Raw genomic sequence first — 26,560 nt, 5'->3', positions numbered from 1 at the left:
ATTAATTCGACGTCGGTCCCATCGCCTGATGATTTACATTTACACCAGGAAAAATCACAGCCATGATCCATAGACCTTGCAGGATCCAGATTCGAACGTTGTTATTGCTGCAATAGAAAACAAAATAATATTCATCGTTGAATCCAGAATAGTTTAGGTACAGGTATTAGGTTCTGAAATACAGAATGTTTTTAAGACTCACTTCTTCGAGACATATTTCGATCCTGGCCATGACCGGAAATACGCTGACAATCCGGTATTGAAAATTAGCTTGATGTCCAGCATATGGAAATCGGAATAATCCTCCGGCTCGTATGTTGCTCCACCCCTGTCGAAAATATCGGAATTTCAGCGACTCATCGTTCTCATGATTTTCTGGACTACGGTTTTTCCGAGCATGCGAGCGCCATCCAAAACAATTCCTTCCTTTCCGAAACAGAAAATTTAAAACATACCTATTTAATATGTAAAGAATCAAACACGACAACCTGACTTCACTGATGGAAAAACGGTTAAGAATAAAATATTATCGGCGTAGCACTAACTTAGAATTCGGAAGTCTAACCGAACTTTCTTCCGAAGTTTTATCTGTCAAACTAATTGATGCGTTGTTTAGCGCATCATTAGGCGAGTCTAGCGCACCACTTCCGAAGTTGGAAAAGTTGCTCTGTATCTGGATAAAATCCAACTTTGGTACAAAAAAGTTCTAAATTTGTTCCGGATAGACAATACTAGAGTGCTTTTAGGTCGTATGTGTGTAAAAGAGAGTCTCCTCTTGCCTCCATTCTCTTTCGATTATTACAGATCTATAATAAAGTTTACTTCAGATTTCTTGGCAGATATCTAAAGATTATAGCTTTGTCTAGCATTCTGAGGTGAAAATGTGGCAGAATATGCAAAACTAGCTTATGTACAAGCGAAAGAGAGCGTGAACGAAGAGAGCCTCTCTTTTGCACATACGACCTATTCTCAAAGCAATCTAGAATATTTCGACGAGAAAGCGCGCGAGCAACTAAACCGGTTCAACTGCCGCGGGCGTATGACTGTGTGTGGTGAACAAATATATTTATATATACTTGTAAAATTCGTTGACTAAAATATGCACTTGATTCGTGTCCAAGATGAAGTTGAAGCCTGACTAGGGTGGTTTGTGTCAAATTTAGGTAGATTCCTGTTCGCTTTTAGACATCCTTCCGCGAGGGTAAGAGATGCCAGATCGAAAACAACTCAAAATTCTGGGTTGTTTGATCTACCTGTATTTGCTGCGCTCGGCTGAGACCTCGGCAAAAGGGTTATCATCTGTGATGTTTACAACCAATTTTTTAAAAATTTTGACTTTACGTGACGTCATTAGAACTTTCGGGATTTTCGGATCAGGTCGGGTCGGATCGCAAATAAAAGTGCATAATTTATTACCGCTCAGTACGCAAATAATTCTTAAATGTGCTACTTTCCACATCATTTTACCACGACCAGAGTAAGTTGCAACAAAAATAACTAATCTTTCTAAATTTAGCCTTATATGTGCTTTTATTGATCTACCTATACCTAACTACTGTCGACAATTTTCTTCCTGTGACCGTCTCCTGTGCATAGAACCATTAATATTGTTCACATCGCAATTGGACCGAAAAAAAAATACAGAATGTTAGACGAGGAATCGTTCACTATCCTGGGATCGTCGCCGACGCCTTCCATGGAACAGTATTTGGCTGGCGATGGCACCAACGAAAAGTCACTGGATGGCCAAATAATGGTCACCTCCATCAAAGGTCAGCCCATTTCAAACACCTTCAGTCTGATTCACGCGGATGAGTCACTGCAGCCGGCAAAAGTGGCAACTTCCTCGGTAAGTTTTACTTAATGTTAAACAATAATATTAAATATTAAATAAATTATTTAGAGTCGTACATATTCGGCATGGCGATTAAAGGTTGCATGAAGAAGAAGAAGTCGAAGGATGATATTAAACAAAAATTGCACGGGTAAGCATACGGGAATTTTTTTAAAACTCTTCTCAAAAATTCTAGAAGCAATTTAATTGAAAACGGAAAACAGTACGGGGTTGGACTTTTCTTATACTGTGTATCGATGTGCACATCGACTTTGATTTACAGTGTGATATCACGAAATAAAATTTGAAATCGAAAAATTACGTTTATTATGCAGAACAAGGAAAGTCCAACCCCATACTCCTAACCGTTTTTAATTAAATTGCTCCTAGAATTTTTGAGAAGAGTTTAAAAACTTCTTGTATGCTCTCCAGTGCATTTTTTTTAAAATATCTTTCGAATACGTTTAATGTTAATGATTTCAATGGTTATTTACGTTGCTCTTTTAAGGATTAAAACAATTCTTTAAAAAAAATCTAGTACCTAGTAAACAGTACCAATAGTGGAGGTATTAGTAGATCCACAAAAGAAATTATTTTTAAAATTGATAATTATGCATGGAAAGCTTTTAATATCTTAGTTAATAGATAAACTAATAAATTTGCTAACAAAAATGAGATAGACGTTAATATCAACAATTACCAAAAATATTGCTCGCACCACTGTTCCTTTAGTGGTGGTAAAAATTAATTTTGGTTCCTATAGTGGTGCTATCCATTGGTTTCTTATGAGACTCGTTACTATTGGTGCAGTTGCACCACTATACGTGCAAGGGAGTCAATTTTGTTAAGGAAAATCATTGTTTTCAATAGTTTTTGAAGAGAAATCTCAGGATAAGTTGCATTTAACAGGATATTTAAAGCACGACGCATCAACTGAAACCATCGTAAAGTGTATAAATATGATAAATCTCATTAAAACTCCACCACCTCCACTATTGGTGCTACCTCCACTAAGGGTACGGTTACCCTAATTCAATTAAAAAACGTTTAATTTTTTTTTATGTTTCGTTTTATTCACAGTTTTGAAAATTTCCAACCCCGTATTGATAATTGTTTTTAATAAAATTACGTCTAGAATTTTTAAGAAATACTTTAAAATTTTCGTCCTTTCTTTCTTTTTCTTGCAATGCCAAATCGCAAAAGCTTGGACTAGCGTGCTGAAGAAAAAAGTAACCAAATATTCATAGCTAGTCTATCCATTCGCGAAAAAAGAGCATGAACAAAGAGAGCCTATTTTTTGAACATACGACCTAATTCTTAAGGAAATCTATATTTATTTATGAATTACATTTTTTCCCAAAGCTCGGACGTGTAGACGCCAAACAACCGGTATCGATTAAATCGTCGCAGGGAGAATCGACACCGGTTGCTAGTTTAAACGGAACGAACCCCCTGGCGGTGAGTGTTATTATGGGTGAGACCAAATCCAGCCTGTTCCATACCTTCCCTAGCCTGATGCATTCGTCAATGCCAATCGATGAAATTCAAGTGCTTCAGCACATGATGGACGAACATGGTCAAATGAAGGAGAGCCTCCAGAAGGCTAACGTAGCCATGAGAAAGAACTTCACCAACATACAAAAATGGCAGGACGAAGTCAAGGCAAAATATGCCGATCAGGTTCGAACGATCGATGAACAGTGTGCCACAATTGGTAGATTGGAAACGGAAAATGAAATGCTGAAGTGTTGTGGCTGCAGCTGAAAGTCGCAGCTGAGCAGGATAAGCGAGCCACTAAACAGTATATGGCTCTTAAACAAGCGATGGACGAAGCGCAGAAGCAGATTCCTGAACGGGCATCCGCCCTTGCCGAGATAGATGAACTGCAAAAAGTTGTGTCGGAAAAGGAGGCTATCTTGAAGAATATGAGTCGGGAAATCGAACGCCTTGAATTGGAAAAGCAGGAATTCGTTGTCGTTAAGCCGAACAAACCGGAACCGATAGACGGGGTGCAGTTCATGGCCACAGAGGAGCACAACAGACAGGTGAAGGTACTACAGCGTGAGATGTCCGTTGTTGTGGCCAAGAATATGGAATTTGAAGACATGGTAAGCATCTTGATTTGTACAATATTGTTTAAATATTTCCTAGGGTGCACATTTCTCCAGTAAACTGCAATCGTTTTTCATGTCATTTCTTATAATTTTGTGTATCGCTAGAATTTAATCAAATTTACTAAGCCATGCGAATGTTATTGAGAAATTAGAATAAGATCACCACAGCTACAGAATTCTTGATATTCAACGTTAGGATTCTTTTTGCACGAAAACACGGTGAAACTAGGGGTCGGTTAGGTAGCTCATGTTACATATAACAAACTAGTGTACACAAATTCACAAACTATAAACCACAATATATCTGACAAATGAAATTGATTGTACACTGGGATCGCTTTTTATGCGGTTTTTTACGCAGGTCGACTTTTTTACGCGGTTTTTGGGATTCAAGCGGATTCAAAAAACTCTTAAAATCACGTGAAAATCGTAAAAAGTAAATTTGGATCGATTTTTGCAAACGTCGATTTTTACGCGGATTTCGTATTTTTCAAGGAAAGCACCTAGAGTATTTAGTTCCGAAAGTCATTTGGCCACATCCGTTGGGTCGAATGAGAAGTAATATGTGAGATGTAAGAAGTGAGAAGCAAGAAGGGAGAACTACGAAATGTGAAGTGAGAAGCAAGAATTGAGAAGTGAGAAAAAATATGTGAGATGTGAGAAGGGATGAGTGCGAAATTAGAAGTAATATGTGAGATGTAAGATTTGAGAAGCAAGAATAGAGAAATGAGGAGGTGGAAGTGAGAAGCGGAGAGAAGGGAGAAATGAGAAGTGACAAGTGAGAGGCTAGAAGCGAATAGGAGGAATGAGTAATGAAATAGAGATGTGAGATGTAAGTCGAGATGCGGGAAGTGAGAAGTGAGAAGCGATAAGTGAGAAATGAAATTATGAAGTGGGAAATAACAAATGAGAAATAAGATACGATAAGTGCGATTAAAGATGTGATAAGTGAGAACCGAAAAGAGATAATTAAGAAGTACGAAGTGAAAAATGAGAAGTGATGTAAGTAGTGTGAGTGAGAAGTAAGGAGTAAGAAGTGAATAGTGAGAAATGAGAACTGGAGAAGTGAGAAACGATGTTACGGTTGGTTTTATGTTGTTCGAATAGTTGTAAATATTCGATCGAGTCTGTATCATTTGTGCTATTTGATGTATGTTTTATTTGCCGATCGATGTCACATCGATAACATCCGGAGAAATGGCGCCCATCCACCAGAACATGGTCTATCAGGTTGCAAGTTTCACCATTTGGGTGTGTCTCCAGGTGTGCTTTCGGATGTTCTTTCGTGCACAGTAGGTGCTACTGATGGCCATCCCTCTGGCAGCAGCTTCATCTGCTTACCCATCACTACGAAACCAACTCCATGCTCTGCTTTTCACCGCCGCTGTGATAGATGTTATATTTGAATGCAGTTTTGGTCGGGGAATCCACGGGTCTGAATTCACATTCTCCGGATGTAAGCCATCGGACCTCTTGAACAGCGGCCACGTTCACTCCAATCTTTCTGCAGTTCGCGATCCAGAAGGCTCACTCATCCAGGTTCATTTAGGGTCCTGACATTCCAGGTACCGAGTTTCCAATCATAGTCCTTATTTCGTTGCCGGGTCGGTTGCCAAAATAACGTTCTCTTTTTCTTCTATCTCCATTTTTCGTGGTATTTGGGAGGCTTCAGTAAGCTACCTTACCGGGGTCGCGTTACCTACATCGTGATGATGGGGCTGCCACCTTAGGTATAGCTGACGCGATACAGCATTTCGTTAATCAGCTGCTGGCTACCAGGCAGACCCTGTTTGAGCCGCACCTCCTGGTGAACAGACGCTCGAGGCGTACCTTCTTCACTCTAGCTAATATCAAAAGGACAACAGTGCCTAGGATACACTACCAGCTAAGTAATACACAACCCTTAGCTGGCGGTCTTTGTCATCGGACGACCTGTGGAAGCGTGGAGTTAGGGACTTGTAGGAGAAATTCAATACAAGATGTTATTCAATGTAAGATGTGAGAAGTGAGATATAAGAAGTGATGAATGAGAAATAAAATGCAAACATGTGAGATGAGAAGTGAGAAGCAAAAAGAGAGAAGTTAGATGGGAGAAGTGGGGTGTGATGAGAAGTGCGAAACAAAGAGTCGAGAAGTGAGAAATGAGAAGCGAGAAGTAAATAGTGAGAAGTGGGATGAAGAAGTGAAACATGAGATAAAGATGTGATATGTAAGAAGTGAGAAGGGAGCAGTGTACCACGCGCATTTGACGTCTCACATTCCATTGCCTGGATTGCAATCGAAACGTCATGCTCGTTTGGCTACACACTTTGCGATTTGGGTACAATATTTACCACATTTACCACAACCCGGGATGCGGGTGGTCGTCGAGCAACCTCGATAACATTATCGAGTTCGCAAGCGGAAGGCAGAATATCAGTAAGCAACTGAAACAGAACCTGCTGGTGCACCGCCATGATGTTCGAGTCGTAAGACAAGAACAGAACGCTTCCTTCCTTGGAAGAGTGCCTTTGTCCCAAGAGGCGATTGATGTAGCCCTGACGGCCAACGAGGAAAAGACCGAAAACGGCTCAGGCACCAAACCGGCGAAGGTGCTCAGAGCAAAACCAAACAGTAGGCGACCATAAAGGCTAAAAGTCTTCTTGACGGAGTAGATCAGGGTGTAGTGGGGCCAGAAGGGCGTTGACCCGAGAAGACAACTTCTCGGCCCAAAAAGCGAAAGGCACAAACCAGACGCAAGTCGCCGGGCCGCTAGAGGGTAGCAGCCGGCCGATACCATCGGCACAAGGGACCGATAATTCCTGGCAGCTGGTCAGTAGGTCAAAGCGGAAGTCAACCCGCAAAGAAAGTTAAGGACAGAGTAGAAGTTGGTGAAAACTGATAAGGTCATAAGGATAAGTACGCCGACGTCGATGCGGGCGGGAGAAGGGAGAAGAAAAAAAATAAAGAATAAACAATAAAGAATAAAGAATAAAGAACAAAGAATAAAGAATAAAGAACAAATAATAAAGAATAAAAAATAAAGAATAAAGAATAAAGAATAAAGAATGAAGAATAAAGAATAAAGAATAAGAAAAAAGATGAAAGATGTAAGAAAGAACATAGAAGGAAAAAGTTAAATTAAGATGAAAGAAGGAATATTGATGTAGTAAAAAGAAACAAGGAAGAAGGAAGGATAAATATGGAAGAATGAAGAGGGAAGAAAGAAGAAGGGACAGGAATTAAGAAAAAAGAAAAACAAAAGGTAAAAGAAAGAAGAAGGAAAAAGGGAAAAGGAAGAAAAATGAAGGAAGAAGAAAACAGGCCGGAAGAAGAAAGAAAGATGAAGAAACAAGGGACAAGACAAAAGGAAGAAAAAAAGAAGATGAAATGATTTAAAAAAAGGAAAAAAGGTTGAAAGAAGGAAGAATGTAGAATGGAGAAAGAATAGAGAAAAAGGAATAAGGAAAAAGGAAGAAAATAGAGGAAAGAAGACAGAAAGGAAGAAAAAACAAAGATATGAAAGAAGGAAGGAAGAACAAGGAAAAGGAAGAAGGAAGAAGAAAAGAAAAGAGAAAAAAAGAAGTAGGAAGAAAAAAGAAGGAACAAGGAAGGCAGAAGAAGGAAGAAGGAATAGGAACAAGGAAGGAGGCATTAAGAAGGAAGAACTATGGAGGAAGAACTAAAATGAAAGAAGGTAAAACGAAGAAGGAAGAAAAGAAACAGGAAGAAGGAACTAGGCAGGGTTGAAAAAGCAAGAAGTAAAAAAGAAATAAACCCTGATTAATCCACCTAGCGGTGATGGTGCCTTTCTCGTACATTAAAAAAAATAGTATTTTGGCCATTACTCTTGAGCCCATAGTCCGATCTGACCAATTTTAAATAGGAAACAATGGTAGAGTGTCCTGCGTCGAATGCAACTTGTTGCGAGTAAATCGATTGAGGATAAGTGCCTGAAAAATGAGGAAGAATTAGAAATGAAAAAGAAGAAGGAAGAAGAGAGAAGAATAAAGAATAAAAAATTAAAAAAAAGAAAATACAAGAACCAAGAACAATTAAGTCTTGTTCGCTTCTATGTTACCGCCATCGGGAGTGACAATGGGTCTGGGGGTGAGAATGGGTCATCGCTCTCAACGGCAGTCTGGAGGTCGTAGAGCAAAATCGTTTAAAAAGGTCTCTTATATTTTAGTCTTAGTTTTTCTTGCCCTCAGATACATTCAATGTATTCTAAGCATTCTAAGTAGTTGAAACAGTGACCCATTCTCACCCCCATTTGAACCATTGTCACCCCCCGACGACGGTACCCTAAAATTTTATGAGGTGTATAGACTAAAAAATAAGAATTCCGTATAAAAATTGAGAGACAACAAGAAGTCACAAGAAGGTGGCGTATCATTTTAGTTTGTGCCCCTTTTAACGTCAAATGTGAATTCTTTCTCACAAGTTTCCAGCCTTTTGTTATTTCAGCCTTATGGGAGATTTTTACTTTTCAGCCTTTCGTGTTCAGCCTTATGAGTTTTCAGCCTTATGTGATTCAGCCTTTCGTGGAAGACCCTTATTTACATGACTATTTCAACGCGCATCTCGAAATTTGTACTATGTAATGTACCACAAAAAGCACGCAATATATTTAAAACAGATTGACAGACCTTTGCTTACGTGTGTAGATCTAAAGGCCTTACTCCTGGATTTTTTTGGATGGCCAAGAATGTATGCTTTGTACACATTATATTCTATGTACCACAAGGAGTATGCACCATATTTGAAACAGGCCGATAGAACTTTGGTTACACGTAAAAATAGCGGAAAACCCATTTTTTTTAATAAAAGTCGTTTTTACGCGAATTTCGGGATTTACGCGGAACGTATCCCCGCGTAAAAACCGACTCCAGTGTACTGCGAAAATCAAACAATTTCTCATCCATTCTAATTTGCTAATTCCATTCTAATTTACTAATAAATTTCATTAACTGCATTTCCACATTTTCGGCACAGAAAAAAGTTTACATTGATGAACTGAACTGCATGCGCGTTAATCTGACTGCTGCGGAGGAAGTGCACAAAAAATCACGTACAAAATGGAACGCCAGGCAAGGAAATGGAAACAAAAGACGTCACTCTAGCTGAGAACCTTCGCGAACTGAAGACCCTCGCTGAACAGGCTGATGTCCTTACGGCGCAGCTCGACATCTACAAAACCGACTTCGAAGCCGAACGAACAGCTCGAGCAGAATTGGCCAGCGAGAAGGATCGCATTCTGAGCGATCTGAAGCTGCTTCAAAAGCGTAACCAACAGTTGATCGAAGAAGTTCAAAAAGGGTAATGGTCAAGCGTAGATCTTAGTTTTTTTTTAATTGGAGTCTAATGATGTATAATTCTTTATATAGACGAGCCGCTGAGGAGAAAGCAACGCGTGCTGCCAACGAATCGTTGGATAAACGTGAACCGTCACCACCGAGGGCTGGTACGAGTGAGGTCGAAGCAGCAGGAGTAACTTCACAGGAGGAGCAAACCTTCAATAGACCGGCCTTGTATTGTCCCTTGTGTGGTAAAGCCTACAAAGATTTGTGTACCCTGCAAAACCATGTTGAGGATTGTGTAGGCGTCGTCTAATTTATTAATGGGTACCAAAGCGTCAAGTAGAGAATTTTAGTGTCATACGATCCGTCGATATTGGTGGAGATTCGTTGTTAGCTACCTGGAAACTGGATAGGACTGTTGTGGATGTGTCTGTATGACTGACATAAGTTATAAAAGGAAACTCATTTGATTTTAAATTCTAAATTCATATAACTGTATTACCTTAGAATAGGATATCCAGCAACTGGATATATCCAATAATCGAAACAATTATTTCTTATTGTTAACCAAAAATGAAATAAAAAATGTTTAGCTGTGAATTATTCTTGTTCATTTTATAATATTTATTCTTCATTAAAAAATGTTTCTGAAAAAACAAATCCCGGTAAAGGCAGGGTTGGTAGCAAGTCACTTTTTAGTGACTTGGTCACTATTTTGAGCCTAGTCACTAAAAAGTCACTATTTGCATCCAAAAGTCACTAAAGTCACTATTTTTCGGAAAATGGTCACTAAAGTCACTATTTTAGCACCACCGTTTGTAAAAACAAAGTTCAAAATAAAAATCATTTACACCTACCATTATCATCAACCAAATCAAATGTAAATCTGTTAGCAAAATATATAAAGTTTGAAAAATTGCTCCAAGGCCTTATGAAAGGCAGATTATTCTCGCGGATTTGATGCGGATTTACATAACGGTTAAGGCTTCATGCAGATTTAGTTTTGGGTGGAAATTGCATAAATCAGGAGCGTAGGGTTTTGTTTTCGATAGCAAAATGTCGTTGAGAAGGGACTCCACATTTGAAGTCTATGCTTATCCATTTTTTTGGATATTTCCAAGCCATTATTTAATGCATTATACTCTTGAGCACTCGTTTAACAAGCATTATAAGGGTAAGAACTTCATTTGTTGTCATTTTTCATCGTTTCTGAATATCAATTTTTTTGTCAAGTAAATTTTGACATAATTCCGAGATATTCCTTAGTTTCTGATTGATTAACCCCTATACGACGAACCACACCGCATGATATTGTCGGCGTAGCACATTAGAACTCGGACATCGGGACTTCCAAACCGAACTTTCTTCCGAAGTTTTATCTGCCAAACTAATTGATGCGTTGTTTAGCGCATCTTTAGGCGAATCCAGCGCACTACTTCCTAAAACGGGTAAGTTGCCTGTATCTACAGAAAAATCCACCTTCGTTATAAAAAGCTTCCTAACTTTGTTTCTCTTAGAGGAACTTTCACTGTAATTTCAGTAAATTCCGTAAAAAATCCGCCTTGAATTTGGGAAATAATTTTCGGAAGGTTTTTCTTAGGAATTCACCAAACAATACCTACAGGAAATCTCAAAAAGATTTCTACCGGATTCATGAAAAAATCCGCTTGTATTTGCAAGAGATTTTTTTTCAGGGATTCTCGGAGAAGTTTTTATAGTAATTGACGTGCAGTTTCCGCGGAAATTCCTGAAACATAGCAGGAATGTCTACAAAATATTCTGCCTTGAATTTATGGTATGAAAGAATTTCCGGAAGTTTTTGTGCTGACATTCACTATCGGATTTCTGTTGGAATTTCCGTTTGAACTCCTGGAGAAAGATTTCACAAGGATTGAAGTATTTTCTGCACAATTGCTGAAAAAAAATCCTAGACATTTTCACAAGGTTTTCCACAGAGAATCAACTTACGCTGAAATTTCTGAAAAAAAAATCAGAGTTTTTCAAAGCAATATCTGCATCAAATTCAAGATTTTGAATCACATTTTACGAAACTTGAAACTTAGGTTCGATAAAATTCATGTTATATATGAGTTAATGTTTTTAATGAAACCGAGATCAGGGTCTCGAAAAAAACAAATGGCAAATGGACTCTATATGTATATAAATTTGTTTCAATTAAAAATGTAATTTTTAATTATTAAAAATCGTATTTTAAAAATGTCATCATAATTTTGGATTCTTTAAGTTTAAAAAAAAATTTCCTTATAAAGATTTATAAGCTTTGTGATTCCAAATAATTCTCTGTCTAGTAATTATTTCTTTTTTTGCCGAAAAACCGTGTTAATTTTTCAACGTGCCAAAACATCGTTCTAGCACTTTTTCATACTGTCTTGCAGCTGAATCATCTATATATGGAATAGAGGTAATAAACTATAGAGGACGATTGTCGCTGCGGTTTACTTTGGTATCGCCCCCAAACATGTTGGGTACCTATCTGTCAAAACGTTCTGAATTTTCCTTTGTTGACATTTAGTGCCCTATCCTCGCCAGCAAAAGATGTTTCGCCAGTGACGACAGCGACAATCGTCCTCTATAGTTTATTACCTCTATTATATATGGTGAAACTTTTGGGAATATATTTTAACGAGACAATATTTTTTGATCGACAGTAAAAGACAGCGCAAAATTTGTTATAGTTCATTCTGCCTTTTTCATACACAAACTACAGTTTCACGAAAAACTTCGAGCTCATGTTAAACTTTATTACCACAATGCTGTAGAACTTGCTTCAAAATCGTTGTTGAAAATATAAGCATGGTTTAGTGTAACAACTTGTAACTCGTTACCTGCTCCCGTGTGTTATACGGAATAAGGTTTACCATGGTCATATTGCTAGCTTCTGGATGTCCCAACGAATACCTTCCTCAATATCCAACTCTGTGGTATTTATGATGGTGTCGCCAAGTCGGTTGTCCCTGCTAAGATCCATCCTCTCCCTAGTTACGATGAAGATGCACACGGCCAGCAGTAGTAATCCTTATTATTTTGTAATTTTTGTCTTCTCTTGATTTCTGATAGCATTCTAATAAGGATTTGAAAAAACATGATATCCCTGATACCCATGATACACATTAACAATACGAATGCAACTCAGCTCACTACCTGGTTAGTACTTCATACAAAAGTCACTATTTGGTCACTTTTTCTGCTTCTGAAAGTCACTATTTGGTCACTTTTTTGTCATCGTTGGTCACTAAGTCACTATTTTGAACGGCATTTATCGCTACCAGCCCTGTAAAGGTAGAAGTGAAACATTTGGGCTTATTCTACGAGTGGAGAGACGTGAGATTGCTCGAATGACGTGAAAAGAGTCGTATAGGGTGGGTGTACCGGTAATAGTGAGTGTACTGCAGGTTCGGTGCGGTTCAGCATAGGGATTGGCGGTCCTAAAGATTAACTACCGGCGGTGGTGCAACATCCGAGTTTTATGATCTTATTTTTGGCGGTATTTCGCACAAGCCGGTCGTAAAGCGACGCAAAAGGGATCAACGCAATTGCAACAAGCGGTGTGTGAAGTGAAAGAGGCGATATTTTTCGGTACCGGAAAAAAGAGCTAAGGAAGTCCACGATTATTTCAAACGGCTTCGAGTAGACCATAGTTCCGAAAGCGAGTAAGAAGGTGACTATCTGTGTCTTATGATTTCAGCTAAAAGAAAAATAAGCAAACCTTGTGTAATGGAGGTGGACAGTGGTTCGGCTGTGTCGGTAATTAGTAGAACAGAGTTTCAAACAAAATTCAGTGGCATTGGATTGAGGAACAGTAACAGGAAATTGGTTGTGATCAACGGATCAAATTTAGAAATTTGTGGGAAATCTTTTGTAACAATAATGTGTCTAAATGGTATTTCGGCTAAATTAGAATTAATTGTTTTAAATGGAGACCAAAGATTTAATTCTCTTATTGGAAGGGATTGGTTGGATGTATTCAACAATGGATGGAGACGAATTTTTTGCAATTATCTAATTCAGAAAACTTGGCTGTCAATAGAATAGAAAACAATCATGAGCAGATAATGCATGTCATAAAACAACGTTATCGTGATATTTTCAATAGAGATTTTTCATCTCCAAATTGTTGGGTTCGAAGCTGATCTAGTATTAAGGAGAATCGCCTAATTTTCCGGAAACCTTATGACGTACCTTATCGGCTTAAGGATAAAGACCATATGAATCAACTTGAGAAGGACAAAATACCATTCTCCCATTAAAAACCAGTCCATGGGCATCTCCGGTTGTTGTTATCATCAAGAAAGATGGTGACGTCAGGCTGGTTATCGACTGTAAAGCATCAATCAATAAAGAGTTAATAGCCAACACCTATCCGCTACCATTTGCCCAAGACTTATTTGCGTCATTGGCAGGATGTAAAATGTTTTGTTCTCTAGATTTAGCAACAGCATACACACAATTACAATTGTCCAAAAATTCGAGGAAAATTGTAGTTATGGTGAAATGGTGAGTTGACATCCGGGAAGGGGCGTCTAACATAGCTCTGGTCCTCACAAGTTCCAATACTCACGCTTCCACGGGTCTTCCGATGACAATTGACCGTCAGGTAAGGGTTGCGTACTTAGTTGGTAGTGCAGCCTGGGCACTGTTGTCCTCCTGACATCAGCTAGAGTGAGAGGGTGCGTCCTGTGGGGTCTGCCTAGGATGTGGTGGGGTTTGACAGTGGGCTCTGTTGAACTTCTATAAAAAGCTGCATGTGTCCCCAAGCAGGCCCTATCAAAGCGACCATGTGCCGCTCAAAGCGCACTAGCCTAGTCCTGGTGTTGGGTGGGACTTTAAACAAATTTGACCCGACTGATCGAGCGTTTGTTCACCAAGGAGGTGCGGCTCCAACAGCGTCTGTTCTGGCATCCAGCGGCTGAGTATGAAATGCTATTCCCCGGAAGCTATACCTAAGATGGCAGCCCCATCCCGGTGGATAGAGAACCTTGGGCCAACAACCGACTGTTCCCGAAACATCATTTTGTTCGAGAATCCGATAATGAAAGAATACGGACTGATTTTACGGTGACGACTCTTAGTGCGAAACAACGGACACGAATAGGAACATGGAACGTTTTAACCCTAGCCCAGCAGGGTAAATTGGCACAACTTGCCAATGAGGCACGCCGCATGAAGCTTGAGATCCTGGGACTGAGTGAAGTCCGTTGGCCCAAACTTTTGGAGAACACAGAACGCCGTCGGGACAAGATTCTGCTATACTCTGGTTTACGAGGTGAACACGCTCCCCGGCATCGCGGAGTTGGCTTCCTACTGAGCGCTCAGGCACACTCTGCGCTTATGAAGTGGGAACCTATAAGTGAAAGGATAATCGTTGCCAGATTTAGAACACGGGTCCGAAACCTTACTATAATCCAATGTTATGCGCCAACCGATGCTGCCGATCTGCAAGACAAAGAGAACTTCTACAGTCAACTCAATGCCGTCGTAGATAGAATTCCGAAGGGTGATATCAAGATCTGTTTAGGCGACTTCAATGCGAAGTTCGGATCCAACAACTCGAACCATGAGCGCATTATGGGACGCCATGGTCTCGGAGAAATGAGCGAAAACGGAGAGCTATTTGCAGAATTTTGTGGTAATAACGACATGGTGATCGGGGGATCGTTCTTCTCTCATCGACCGGTTCACAAAGTCACGTGGGTCTCCCGTGACGGCTTTACGGAAAATCAAATCGACCACATCTGCATCAGTCGAAAATGGAAACGGAGCCTTCTTGATGTACGGAATAAACGTAGTGCCGATATCGCGTCTGATCACCACCTCCTCATCGGCGAAATACGCCTACGCGTTGCGCGGATTCGTCGGCAGGAGGAAAGAGTTGGACGACGATTCAACACACGCCGACTGGAAGATGCCACGGTGAAACGGTCCTTCGTTGAAGAACTGGAGACGCGTACTGCAGAGTGCAGATATTCCGGAAGGTGGAAGCGTGGAAGACCAATGGACCGCCATCAAGAATGCCCTCATCACCACCAGCGAGAATAATCTGGGCGAACTACGCACCCAGTGAAAACAATGGATCACCGATGAGACCTGGAGAAAGATAGAGGAGCAAAGAGAAGCCAAAGCCGCGATATAGCGATCGAAAACCAGAGGAGCCAAAGTCTTAGCCCGTCAACGATACGCGGCTCTTGAGAAGGAAGTAGAACGATCATGTCGACGGGACAAGCGAGCGTGGACAAACTCTCTGGCCGACGAAGGAGAGAGAGCCGCCGCAACCGGGGACATTCGCCTCCTCTACGATATCTCACGACGCTTAAGCGGGGCGAAGGTGAATGCAACGATGCCTGTGAAAGACGCGAATGATCAGTTATTGACCGACCCAACTGACCAGCTGAAACGGTTCTGGTTCAGGAAACTGGTTCGAGCACTTCGATCAACTTTTTCAAGTGCCAGCCAGGCTATCACCACCTCGGCATGATCTGCCCAGGATCCGACGTATAACACGCGTCAATACCGAAGCTCCATCACTGCTAGAGATTCAAACAGCCATCCAAAGCATGAAATCGAATAAAGCCCCAGGGGTCGATCGCATATCAGCCGAGCCGCGTCAATACCGAGCTCAAAGCTGACCCCATGACATCCGCTCAACTACTGCATCGTTTATTTCGTAATATCTGGGACACCGCAACTTTCCCGGTCGACTGGATGCAAGGTATCTTAGTGAAGGTGCCCAAAAAGGGTGACCTGACTGTATGCGATAACTGGCGAGGCATTATGTTGCTGTGTACCGTTATCAAAGTTCTATGCAAAGTTATCCTAGCCCGGATTCAGGAGAAGATCGATGCGACTCTCCGGCGGCAGCAGGCCGGATTCCGTGCCGGAAGATCCTGTGTGGACCATATTGTCACGCTCCGTATCATTCTGGAGCAGGTCAACGAATTCCAAGAGTCCCTTTACTTGGTATTCATTGACTACGAAAAAGCTTTCGACCGTCTCAATCACGAGAATATGTGGGGCGCCCTGAGACGCAAGGGGGTTCCTGAGAAAATCATCGGCCTCATCGAGGCACAGTACGAGGCCTTCTCGTGTAGAGTACTGCACAATGGGGTCTTGTCCGACCCTATCCGGGTCGTAGCTGGTGTGAGGCAAGGATGTATTCTATCGCCGTTACTGTTCCTCATCGTAATCGACGAGATTCTGGTAGATGCGATTGACCGTGAACCAAACCGCGGGCTGTTATGGCAGCCTATAACCATGGAGCACCTGAATGACTTCGAATTGGTGGATGATGTTGCACTCCTCGCGCAACGACGCTCTGACATGCAGAGTAACCTCAATGACCTTGCCGAGCGCTCCTCTTCGGCAGGTTTAGTCATCAACCTCAACAAAACCAAATCGTTGGATGTAAACACGGTTTCACAGTAGCCGTGCAACCAGAATGTTGAAAGCTTCCAATATCTTGGTAGGCATGACGGCGTCAGACGGCGATACCAAGATCCACATAGGCGCACGGATCAAGAAAGCAAGGGCTGCCTTTGCGAGTTTAAGAAATATCTGAAAAAACAGACAGATAAGTGAACGTACCAAAACACGAATTTTCAACTTCAACATACATCCTGTACTGTTATTCGCTAGCGAAACATGGTGTGTGTCAGCGGAGAACACTCATTGGCTGCAGGTGCTCATCAACAGATGCCTGCGGTATATAATTTGGGCCTGGTGGCCTTACAGCTGGATCTCAAACAAAGAGCTCTATAATCGTTGTCACAAGAGCCCGATGGCAACAGAAATTCGGGATCGGAAGTGAGGCTGGGTCGGCCACACTCTACGTAGGGGCGGAAACGAAATCTGTAAACAAGCATTAGACTGGAACCCAGCAGGACATCGCAGCAGAGGCAGACCCAGAGGCTCATGGCGGCGAAGTCTCAATAAAGAAATAAAAGAAGTCGACCGAAATCTAACCTGACAACAGGTCAAAGCGATAGCCGGGCAACGCTCAGGATGGAGATCTTTCAAGTAGGCCCTTTGTACCACCGGAGGTGTACAGGATCCATAAGTAAGTAAAAATACAATTAACGGTATCTTCACCTATAATCGGCTCCCTCAAGGCGCATCATCAAGCGCAGCCATATTTCAACAGGTGATGGAAACCATGTTACAAGACATTGAATACGTTTATGTTTACCTTGACGATGTCCTTATTGCAGGAAAAAACTTTGAGGACTGTTACAAGAGACTTATATTGGTTCTGGATAAACTATCGAAGGCGAATGTGAAGATTATTCTAAAAAAGTGCAAGTTTTTCGTAACTAATTTGCCATATTTGGGCCATTTCATAACAGACAAAGGACTTCTTCCTAATCCTGATAAGGTATCAACCATTGTTGCAGCACAAAAGCCAAAGAACACAACAGAATTAAAAGCATTCCTGGGACTAGTCAATTATTATGGGAAGTTTTTACCAAATTTATCGACAACATTAAGTCCTTTGTACCACTTGCTAAGAAAAGAAGCAAGGTATAACTGGGGTTCTAATTGTGACGAAGCTTTTGAGCAGTGTAAAAAAAAGTTACTAAAAGCAAATATTTTAACGTTTTACGATCCTAAAAAGGCCATCGTAGTTAGTACAGACGCTTCCCCGAGTAGACGAAAATAGCTCAATAATATCAAATGTTGATAAGATAGCAAAATGAGATATAGACATGATTGATATAAGAGATAAAAGATCAGACGACAATATCAAATTTTTGCACTAAAATATCATGAGGATATCAAGATGTGTTATTTGTAATAAGTGATCGATATCAAGTGACATTAGTTTGATTTTATCCATAGCATATCTTGATATTTAAATGATATTTCGGTGCAAATTTTTGATATTGAGCCCTGTTCTTTTATCTCTTGTATCAATCAAGTTCATATCATGTTTTGTTATTCTGTTCATGGCTTCTGCCCGGGTCTTCATACGGTCTTGGTGGAGTAATTTCACATGCCATAGATGGCGAGGAACATCCCATATGGCTCACATCTGTTTCGCTTAATCAAGCTCAGAAAAGTTACCCCATATTGCATTTGGAAGCATTAGCGGTGCTTTCAACAGTAAAAAAGTTCCATAAATTTTTATTTGATAAAAACTTCACCATTTTTACTGACCATAAACCTTTACTATGTCTGAAACTTGATTATGCATATGTACAATAGAGTGGGGCGCAGTTGTATGGGAAAACGCAAACTTCGTCTGATCAAGTGAGATCAAGGTTTTTCTGAATCGTTTTGGGACCCCAATCAACTGTGCAAAATATGGGCTCGATTAGACTTGCAACCTCGCATGCCGCATCGCGTTTCAAATTTACATGGAGATTAGTATGGGGAAAACGTACTTTTTACATTTTAGCTCTTAACAGTTTTAATTTATCATCAATCACGTGACTCAATACGTTAGCATATAGTCTGAAAGATGCCGAAAAACTTTGTCGAAGAAGGCACGTAGCTGGAAGGTCCACACAAATGTTATTACGTTTCGAAAATTGATTGATAACACCATATGCAAGAAATTAATGTGTCGGCCAGCACTACCGGACAACCTATGGTTATCGAAGAGCAAAACCCATCTTCCTTCTTGTCGGATTTTTTTATTAGTGAAATAATTCCGGACAGCTCCCATTAGCTCAATAGCCCTATAAGATCAATTATTTTGAAATAACACTCAGTTAAATTATTGGTCTACGTAGTTCGGCAGTGCTGGCAGAATAAAGGATTTTTTGCATATGGTTTAAACACTCAATCTTCGAAGCGTTATAACTTTTTTCGTGGACGTTCCAGCAACGTGGCTTCTTCAACAAAGTTTTTCGGCATCCTTTGGGTTATACTTAAACGCAATGTGCCACTTGGTTTACGATTAACTGAAACCTCTAGTAGTAGAAATGCAAAAATATACGTTCTCCCATACTAATTTCCATTACAAACTTCAAACGCGATGCGGAAAGCGAGGAAGCAACCAATCTCTCCTAAATTCTGCACAGTTGTTCAGGACCCAGAAAGGCTTCGAAAAACCATTGATTTGAAAAAATGACCATGACGCCCCACTCTAATGTACAACATGTGATAGATTTAGTTCGGAAAAGGTATTGGAGGGTAACCGCCCCTTCGGTGGGGTTTGATCCCACGACCCCAGTTCGCATGACAGGTAAGCTTTCCCTACTAAGCTACGAAGGACCTCCGTCGTCCACCGCAGCTTAGCGGGTACTGATGAAACCAAATTCCCAGCACCAGGTACCAGCCGATCTCTCGCAATACATTTTCAGAACTAACTCTCTCAAATGTATTTTTGTACACAATGTCAACCAAGTAGGATGAGTATTCAATATTGTCCGGCTCCTACACACTTGCTTCATCAGCAACGGCGCTCAATGAAGTAGGGTTGTGTGAGGTTGTGCCAGTTTGGTCGTCAGATCAGTGTTGCCACAAGTACAGATTTATCTGGAAAGGTACAGATTTTTTAACAAATTTTGGTACAGATTCTGTACGGTACAGATTACAGATTTTTACCAAAAAGTACAGATTGGTACAGATTTTTAACACAGCATTAGAAAAGTAAATTTACTTCTGTTAATCATTCTCTGACGATAGGAATGATTGCGATTTTCATTTGAGATTTTTCCAGATGAGAACAGTAGGCAAGTTCAGTGTTGGGAAAAACTCAAAATCTCAAAACTCATAAACAATTCAAATCACTCGTGAGTTGAAACGCACCAAACTCAGCACCTAAAAAATCATGACTGAGTTGATTCATCCATTTGAATCATCGTATGTTTTCTTTTGTTCTCCTTCGTAAAATAACAGTCAACTAGCGTTCAACACATAGAACAATGGATACTCTTGCGTTTATTTATTTATCATCAGACTAAGGCCGGAGTGGCCTGTAAAGGCATAAAAGACTTCTCCATTCAGCTCGGTTCATGGCTGCACTTCGCCAACCACGCAGTTCGCGGAGGGTCCGCAAGTCGTCCTCCACCTGATCGATCCACCTTGCCCGCTGTGCACCTCGCCTTCTTGTTCCCGTCGGATCGTTGTCGAGAACCATTTTTACCGGATTACTGTCCGACATTCTGGCTACATGTGCCCGGCCCACCGCAGTCTTCCGATTTTCGCGGTGTGAACGATGGATGGTTCTCCAACAGCTGATGCAACTCGTGGTTCATTCGCCTCCTCCTCCACGTACCGTCCGCCATCTGCAACCCACCATAGATGGTACGCAACACTTTCCTCCTTCGAAGACTCCCAGTGCGCGTTGGTCCTCCACGAGCATCGTCCAGGTCTCGTGTCCGTAGAGAACTACCGGTCTTATAAGCGTTTTGTAGATAGTCAGTTTGGTACGACGGCGAACTCTATTCGATCGAAGCGTCTTGCGGAGTCCAGTACGTACGATTTCCAGGCACTATGCGCCTCCGAATTTCTCTGCTGGTATCGTTATCGGCGGTCACCAGTGAGCCCAAGTACACGAATTCTTCAACCACCTCGATTTCGTCACCACCGATAGAAACTCGTGGTGGGTGGCCTACATTGACCTCTCTTGAGCCTCTTCCTATCATGTACTTCGTCTTCGACGTGTTGATGACTAGTCCGATCCGTTTAGCTTCGCTTTTCAGTCTGATGTAGGCTTCCTCCATCCTCTCTCAAAGTTACGATGCCATGATATCAATGTCGTCGGCGAAACCAAATAACTGGACGGACTTCGTGAAAATCGTACCACTCGTGTCAATCCCTGCCCTTCGTATTACTCCCTCCAAAGCGATGTTGAATAGCAGACACGAAAGACCATCGCCTTGCCGTAACCCTCTACGTAACCTCCGAACTACGCACATCACCCGATCCATCGTCGCCTTGATCAACCGTATCAGTTTATCCGGAAATCCGTTTTCGTGCATTAGCTGCCATAGCTGGTCCCGATCGATTGTATCATATGCGGCTTTGAAGTCGATAAATAGATGATGTGTGGGCACGTTGTATTCGCGGCATTTCTGCAATACCTGACGTATGGCGAACACCTGGTCTGTGGTAGAGCGTTCACCCATAAATCCCGCCTGGTACTGCCCCACGAACTCTCTTGCAATTGGTGTTAGTCGACGGCATAAAATTTGGGAGAGTACCTTGTAGGCGGCGTTCAGCAATGTGATTGCGCGGTAGTTGCTACAATCCAGCTTATCGCCCTTTTGTAGATGGGACACACGACACCTTCCATCCACTCCTGCGGCAGAACCTCATCCTCCCAAAACTTGGTAATCACCCAGTGCAGCGCTCGAGCCAGTGCTTCACCACCGTGTTTAAACAGCTCTCCTGGTAGTTGGTCAACTCCAGGGGCTTTGTTGTTTTCAGCCGGCCGATCTCCTCCTGGATTTCCTGGAGATTCGGAGCCGGAAGTCGCATGTCCTGCGCGCGTGCTCCTAGGTTCATTACCATACCGCCACCGTTGTCTGCCATATCGCCATTCAGGTGCTCTTCGTAGTGCTGCCGCCACCTTTGGATCACCTCACGCTCGTTCGTAAGAAGGTTCCCGTTTATGTCCTTACACATATCGGGCTGTGGCACGTGGCCCTTACGTGAACGGTTCAACTTCTCATAGAACTTTCGTGCGTTATTAGCGCGGTACAGTTCCTCCGTCTCTTCACGGTCTCGATCTTCCTGCTGGCGCTTTTTCCTCCGGAAAATCGAGTTTTGTCTGTTCCGCGCCCGTTTGTATCGTGCCTCGTTCGCCCTCGTGCGGTGTTGCAGCAATCTCGCCCATGCTGCATTCTTCTCCTCAACTAACTGCTCACATTCGCCGTCATACCAGTCGTTTCTCTGATCCGGAGCCACCGTGCCTAGTGCAGCGGTTGCGGTGCTTCCAATGGCGGATCGAATATCTCTCCAGCCATCTTCAAGAGATGCTGCGCCTAGCTGCCCTTCCGTTGGGAGTACCACTTCCAGCTGCTGCGCGTAGTCTTGGGCTAGTCTACCGTCTTATAGCCGGCCAATGTTAAGCTGCGGAGGACGACTTCGACGCGTGTTGATCACCGTCGAGAGTTTTGAGCGCAGATATACTGCGACGAGGTAGTGGTCGGATTCAATATTCGCACTGCGGTAAGTGCGTACGTTCGTGATGTCGGAGAAGAATTTACCGTCGATTAGAACGTGGTCGATTTGGTTTTCCGTTACTTGATTAGGTGATTTCCATGTGGCCTTGTGGATATTCTTGCGGGGAAGAAAGTGCTTCGGACTACCATTCCGCGGGAGGCTGCAAAGTTTATGCATCGTTGGCCGTTGTCGTTCGATACGGTATGCAGACTATCCGGTCCGATGACCGGTCTATACATTTCCTCCCTTCCTACCTGAGCGTTCATGTCACCGATGACGATTTTGACGTCCCGCAGTGGGCATCCATCGTATGTCTGCTCCAGCTGCGCATAGAACGCTTCTTTCTCGTCGTCGGATCTCCCTTCGTGTGGGCAGTGCACGTTGATGATGCTATAGTTGAAGAAACGGCCTTTTATCCTCAGCTTGCACATCCTTGCGTTGATTGGCTGCCACCCAATCACGCGTTGGCGCATCTTTCCCAGCACTATGAAGCCGGTTCCCAGCTCGTTGGTGGTGCCACAGCTTTGGTAGAAGGTAGCCGCTCGATGCCCGCTTTTCCACACTTTCTGTCCTGTCCAGCAGATTTCCTGCAGCGCTACGACATCGAAGTTGCGGGGATGTAATTCATCGTAGATTATCCTATCGCAACCTGCGAAGCCTAGTGACTTGCAGTTCCATGTTCCAAGCTTCCAATCGTGATCCTTTATTCGTCGTCTAGGTCTTTGCTGATTGTATCGAGTCGTATTATCTTCTATGTTGTTCGTAATAATTAGTTTTAAAGGCGACTTATTGGGCCTGCGCAAACCTCCTGTCTCGTCGGAGGGCCGTCGTGTCAGGTCTGTTTAGCGTCTCACCGAAAACCAGGACTTGTGCTTGTGGCACACGATCGCTTTGGCGAAGCCTGCTTGCGGATACATGCAGCTTTTTATAGAGGTTTAACAGGGACCACTGTCAAACCCCACCACATCCTAGGCAGGCGCCACAACTCGCAGATGGCCTGGGGAGGGATCGTCAAGCCCTTGGACATAGTCCCTGCTGCCCCCCTGCTGTCCCCTACTCTTGCGTTTATAAACAATAAATTGCCCCCAAATTAATTATAAACACTTTTTAGAGCGAAATGATTTTTTGGGAAATAAGTGAAATGATTCGTTTTAGCATGAAAAACTCAGTGATGCATTATTTTAAAAGCGCTCAATGATTGAGTTTTATGAATGATTTTACCAACACTGGGCAAGTTATCACCGACTATAACTTCTCATCAAACTATAATAAACACAAAATTATCATTCGAATATAAACCTGATTAATACCAACTAAATGTCAACACTGTCAACAGTACCGTTAAATATTGTTTCGTGTTATGGCTCTGCGATAGGATTTCTTCCTATTAGTTCAAAACGAAATACTAACGATAAATGATTGAAACTAAGATACGATTTTTGAACGATTCTTATTCGCTAGTGAGTTTTTATCAATTGATAATTCAAACTTACATCGCGTGTATCTTCATCAGCTTTGATTTATATAAAACATAATCTTTCCAATCTCTACTCTGTTATAAAACAAATGTTTAAAAATGCCAAAAGTCAAAACGAGAAGTTTGTATTCTATTTAGTTTTAATGTCATATAAAAGTTAAAAAGTGACAAAATAGTATCAACTCATCCCTAGTAACACTGACGGTTCTATCGTGGTTTTATAGCATACTTGAAGAGTAAATCGTTGTCTCCAATAGCATTATAAATCATTATTATTACTTGGGATGCAGGAAAAAATATTGAATATTAAACGATATGTAAAATAGTATCTAATGTTTAAAATATGAAGTAAAATTACAGGAAGTTACTATTTTACAGGTAACCAAAGAATAAGTTAACTACAACTTATTGCAATACGTTTTCATAAGAAATCACTGAAATTCATAAAAATGGTTTTCCACGAATGAATTGGTTTGCATCGCTTAATTGACTTATAATTGTATGTTTATTGGTAATTTTCCATATTGTCTGGTACAGATTTTGGTACAGATGAAAAAGATTTTTGAGGCCATGGTACCAATAAAAATGTGGGAACACTGCGTCAGATCCCAACACGACCACACAAGCGAAGAGAGATCGCCACTCGAGATCAGTACATTCAAGTTAATTGCCTATATGGTATTAAGCCATGGAAATTAATTACTATGTCTGAAACTTGATTATGCATATGTACAACATGGGATAGATTTAGTTCGGAAAAGGTATTGGAGGGTAACCGCCTCTTCGGTGGGGTTTGATCCCACGACCCCAGTTCGCATGACAGGTGCTTTCCCTACTGGGGTCGTGGGATCAAACCCCACCGAAGGGGCGGTTACCCTCCAATACCTTTTCCGAACTAAATCTATCACATGTTGTACATATGCATAATCAAGTTTCAGACATAGTAATTAATTTCCACTCCGGGTGGCTTAATACCCGGCATATAGGCAATTAACTTTGAATGTACATAAACCTTCGTTAGGTATACTAGGCAAAGAAGGGCGAAATTCAATATCATTAACCAGAATACAGCGTTATGTAATAGGATTGGCAATACATACGACTACAACATTGAATACCGACCAACAAATAAGATGGCAAATGCGGACTTTTGTTCCCGTTTTCCATTGGAAATTGAAGTACCTAAATGTTTAGAAAAACAATACATAAACTATTTAAACTTATCTCAGCAATTACCATTAGATGCCACTTCAATAGCTAAAGAGACTTAAAATGATATGTATTTACAACAAATCGTTTCATTTATGAGAAACGGTTGGCCAGAAAGAATTGACCAATGTTTTTAAAATATTTACTCACATCATAAATAATTGGAGGAAATTGACGGTTGTTTGCTTTTCCGAGACAGGGCAATTGTGCCTACCTCTTTACAACGAGATATTTTACAAATACTTCATGCAAATTTTATCGGGATCGTGAAAATGAAACAGCAAGCTAGAAGAAGTTTATACAGGTTCGGTATTAACGATGACATTGAGTCATTTGTAAAAAGTTGTGAAGTATGAATAAAAACATCAGTCATCCCTACACACAAGGATACGGCTGAATGGATTCCTACTCTGAGGCCATTCAGCAGAATTCATGCGGATTTTTTTGTTTCGAACGACGTACATTTCTATAGTTTTTCTAAATGGCTATAGCTCCACTCTAGTGTATTTTCAGCGCGCGCGCTCCTGTGGCTCTGGTGTGCATTTTTTCAATAGTTTGACATGGCATTTAGAAAATTAAAAAATATCCCTGTAATAGTTATTTTGTTAAGACTATAAAATCGTTTAGATAGAGTAAAATCAAAGAGCAGAATTTTTTGCACTGAATGTAGGACAACACTGGCTCCAGTAGCAGTAACTTATACTAAATGATTGAAATTTTATTATCATTTAGTATAAGTTACTGCTACTAGCGCTATAGCTCCGTTATGAGCACGGGGATGACAAGCTACGCCATCTTTGTCACATCTTTTCTGAGTCACCAATACGAGTGCACTGCGAATGCAACATAAACAATTCCAAGGGTGAAAATGATATAAAACGAACAAAGGCATAGACAGTACTGTGTGCAAGCAGCATTCTGAAGAATTGAGCAAATAAGTTGAACATTCTTATGTTTAAAGCATGGAATCGAGTGTAAAATAGTTTTAATTTATAGTTCGTTAATTTTTTCTCTATTTTCTCATGATTGTATCATGTTGAGTGGTATGGGCGTTTTGCATCATATTCTCCTGTAAAAAAGTAAACATTCAAAATTCGCGCACATACTAATGCAAAATAAATAAGTATTGGGGTAATTTGACACTGGGGGATAAATTTATCCCCCAAAAAAGAACGAACAGGCAAACCTGTCAAAATCCATAGTAAAAAAATTGGATGTCGGTCCTCTGGTTATGAGTTAAATTCAAACATTGACCTGTTAGGCAGAGTTGTAGAAAAACCTTCGTACTAGAAGTCCACCATACAACACATTTTGACATTTAGCCTCTGATGAGTTATTGACAGACTACTAAGGCTTTGATCCGATTCGTGAATTAAAATCGAATTAAACTTAAAAGTGGCTGTTTGAAAATTTTCAAATAACCCTGCTCGCAGAGAGGGAGGGTTATTTGGAAATTTTTGAACTGTCACTTTTTAAGTTTAATTCGATTTTGATTCACGAATCGGACCAAAGCCTAAAA

At 41.2% G+C, this 26,560-nt stretch overlaps 1 pseudogene; it reads left to right on the top strand.

The window, feature by feature from the left end:
- The first annotated feature begins 1,316 nt into the window (after positions 1-1,316).
- LOC134214560 (NF-kappa-B essential modulator-like) lies at positions 1,317-9,698 on the top strand (annotated as a pseudogene).
- The last annotated feature ends 16,862 nt before the right edge of the window (positions 9,699-26,560 follow it).

This window comes from Armigeres subalbatus, chromosome 2, assembly GCF_024139115.2.
Source record: "Armigeres subalbatus isolate Guangzhou_Male chromosome 2, GZ_Asu_2, whole genome shotgun sequence".
Lineage (NCBI taxonomy): Eukaryota > Metazoa > Arthropoda > Insecta > Diptera > Culicidae > Armigeres > Armigeres subalbatus.
This window is presented reverse-complemented; position numbering and strand designations above follow the sequence as displayed.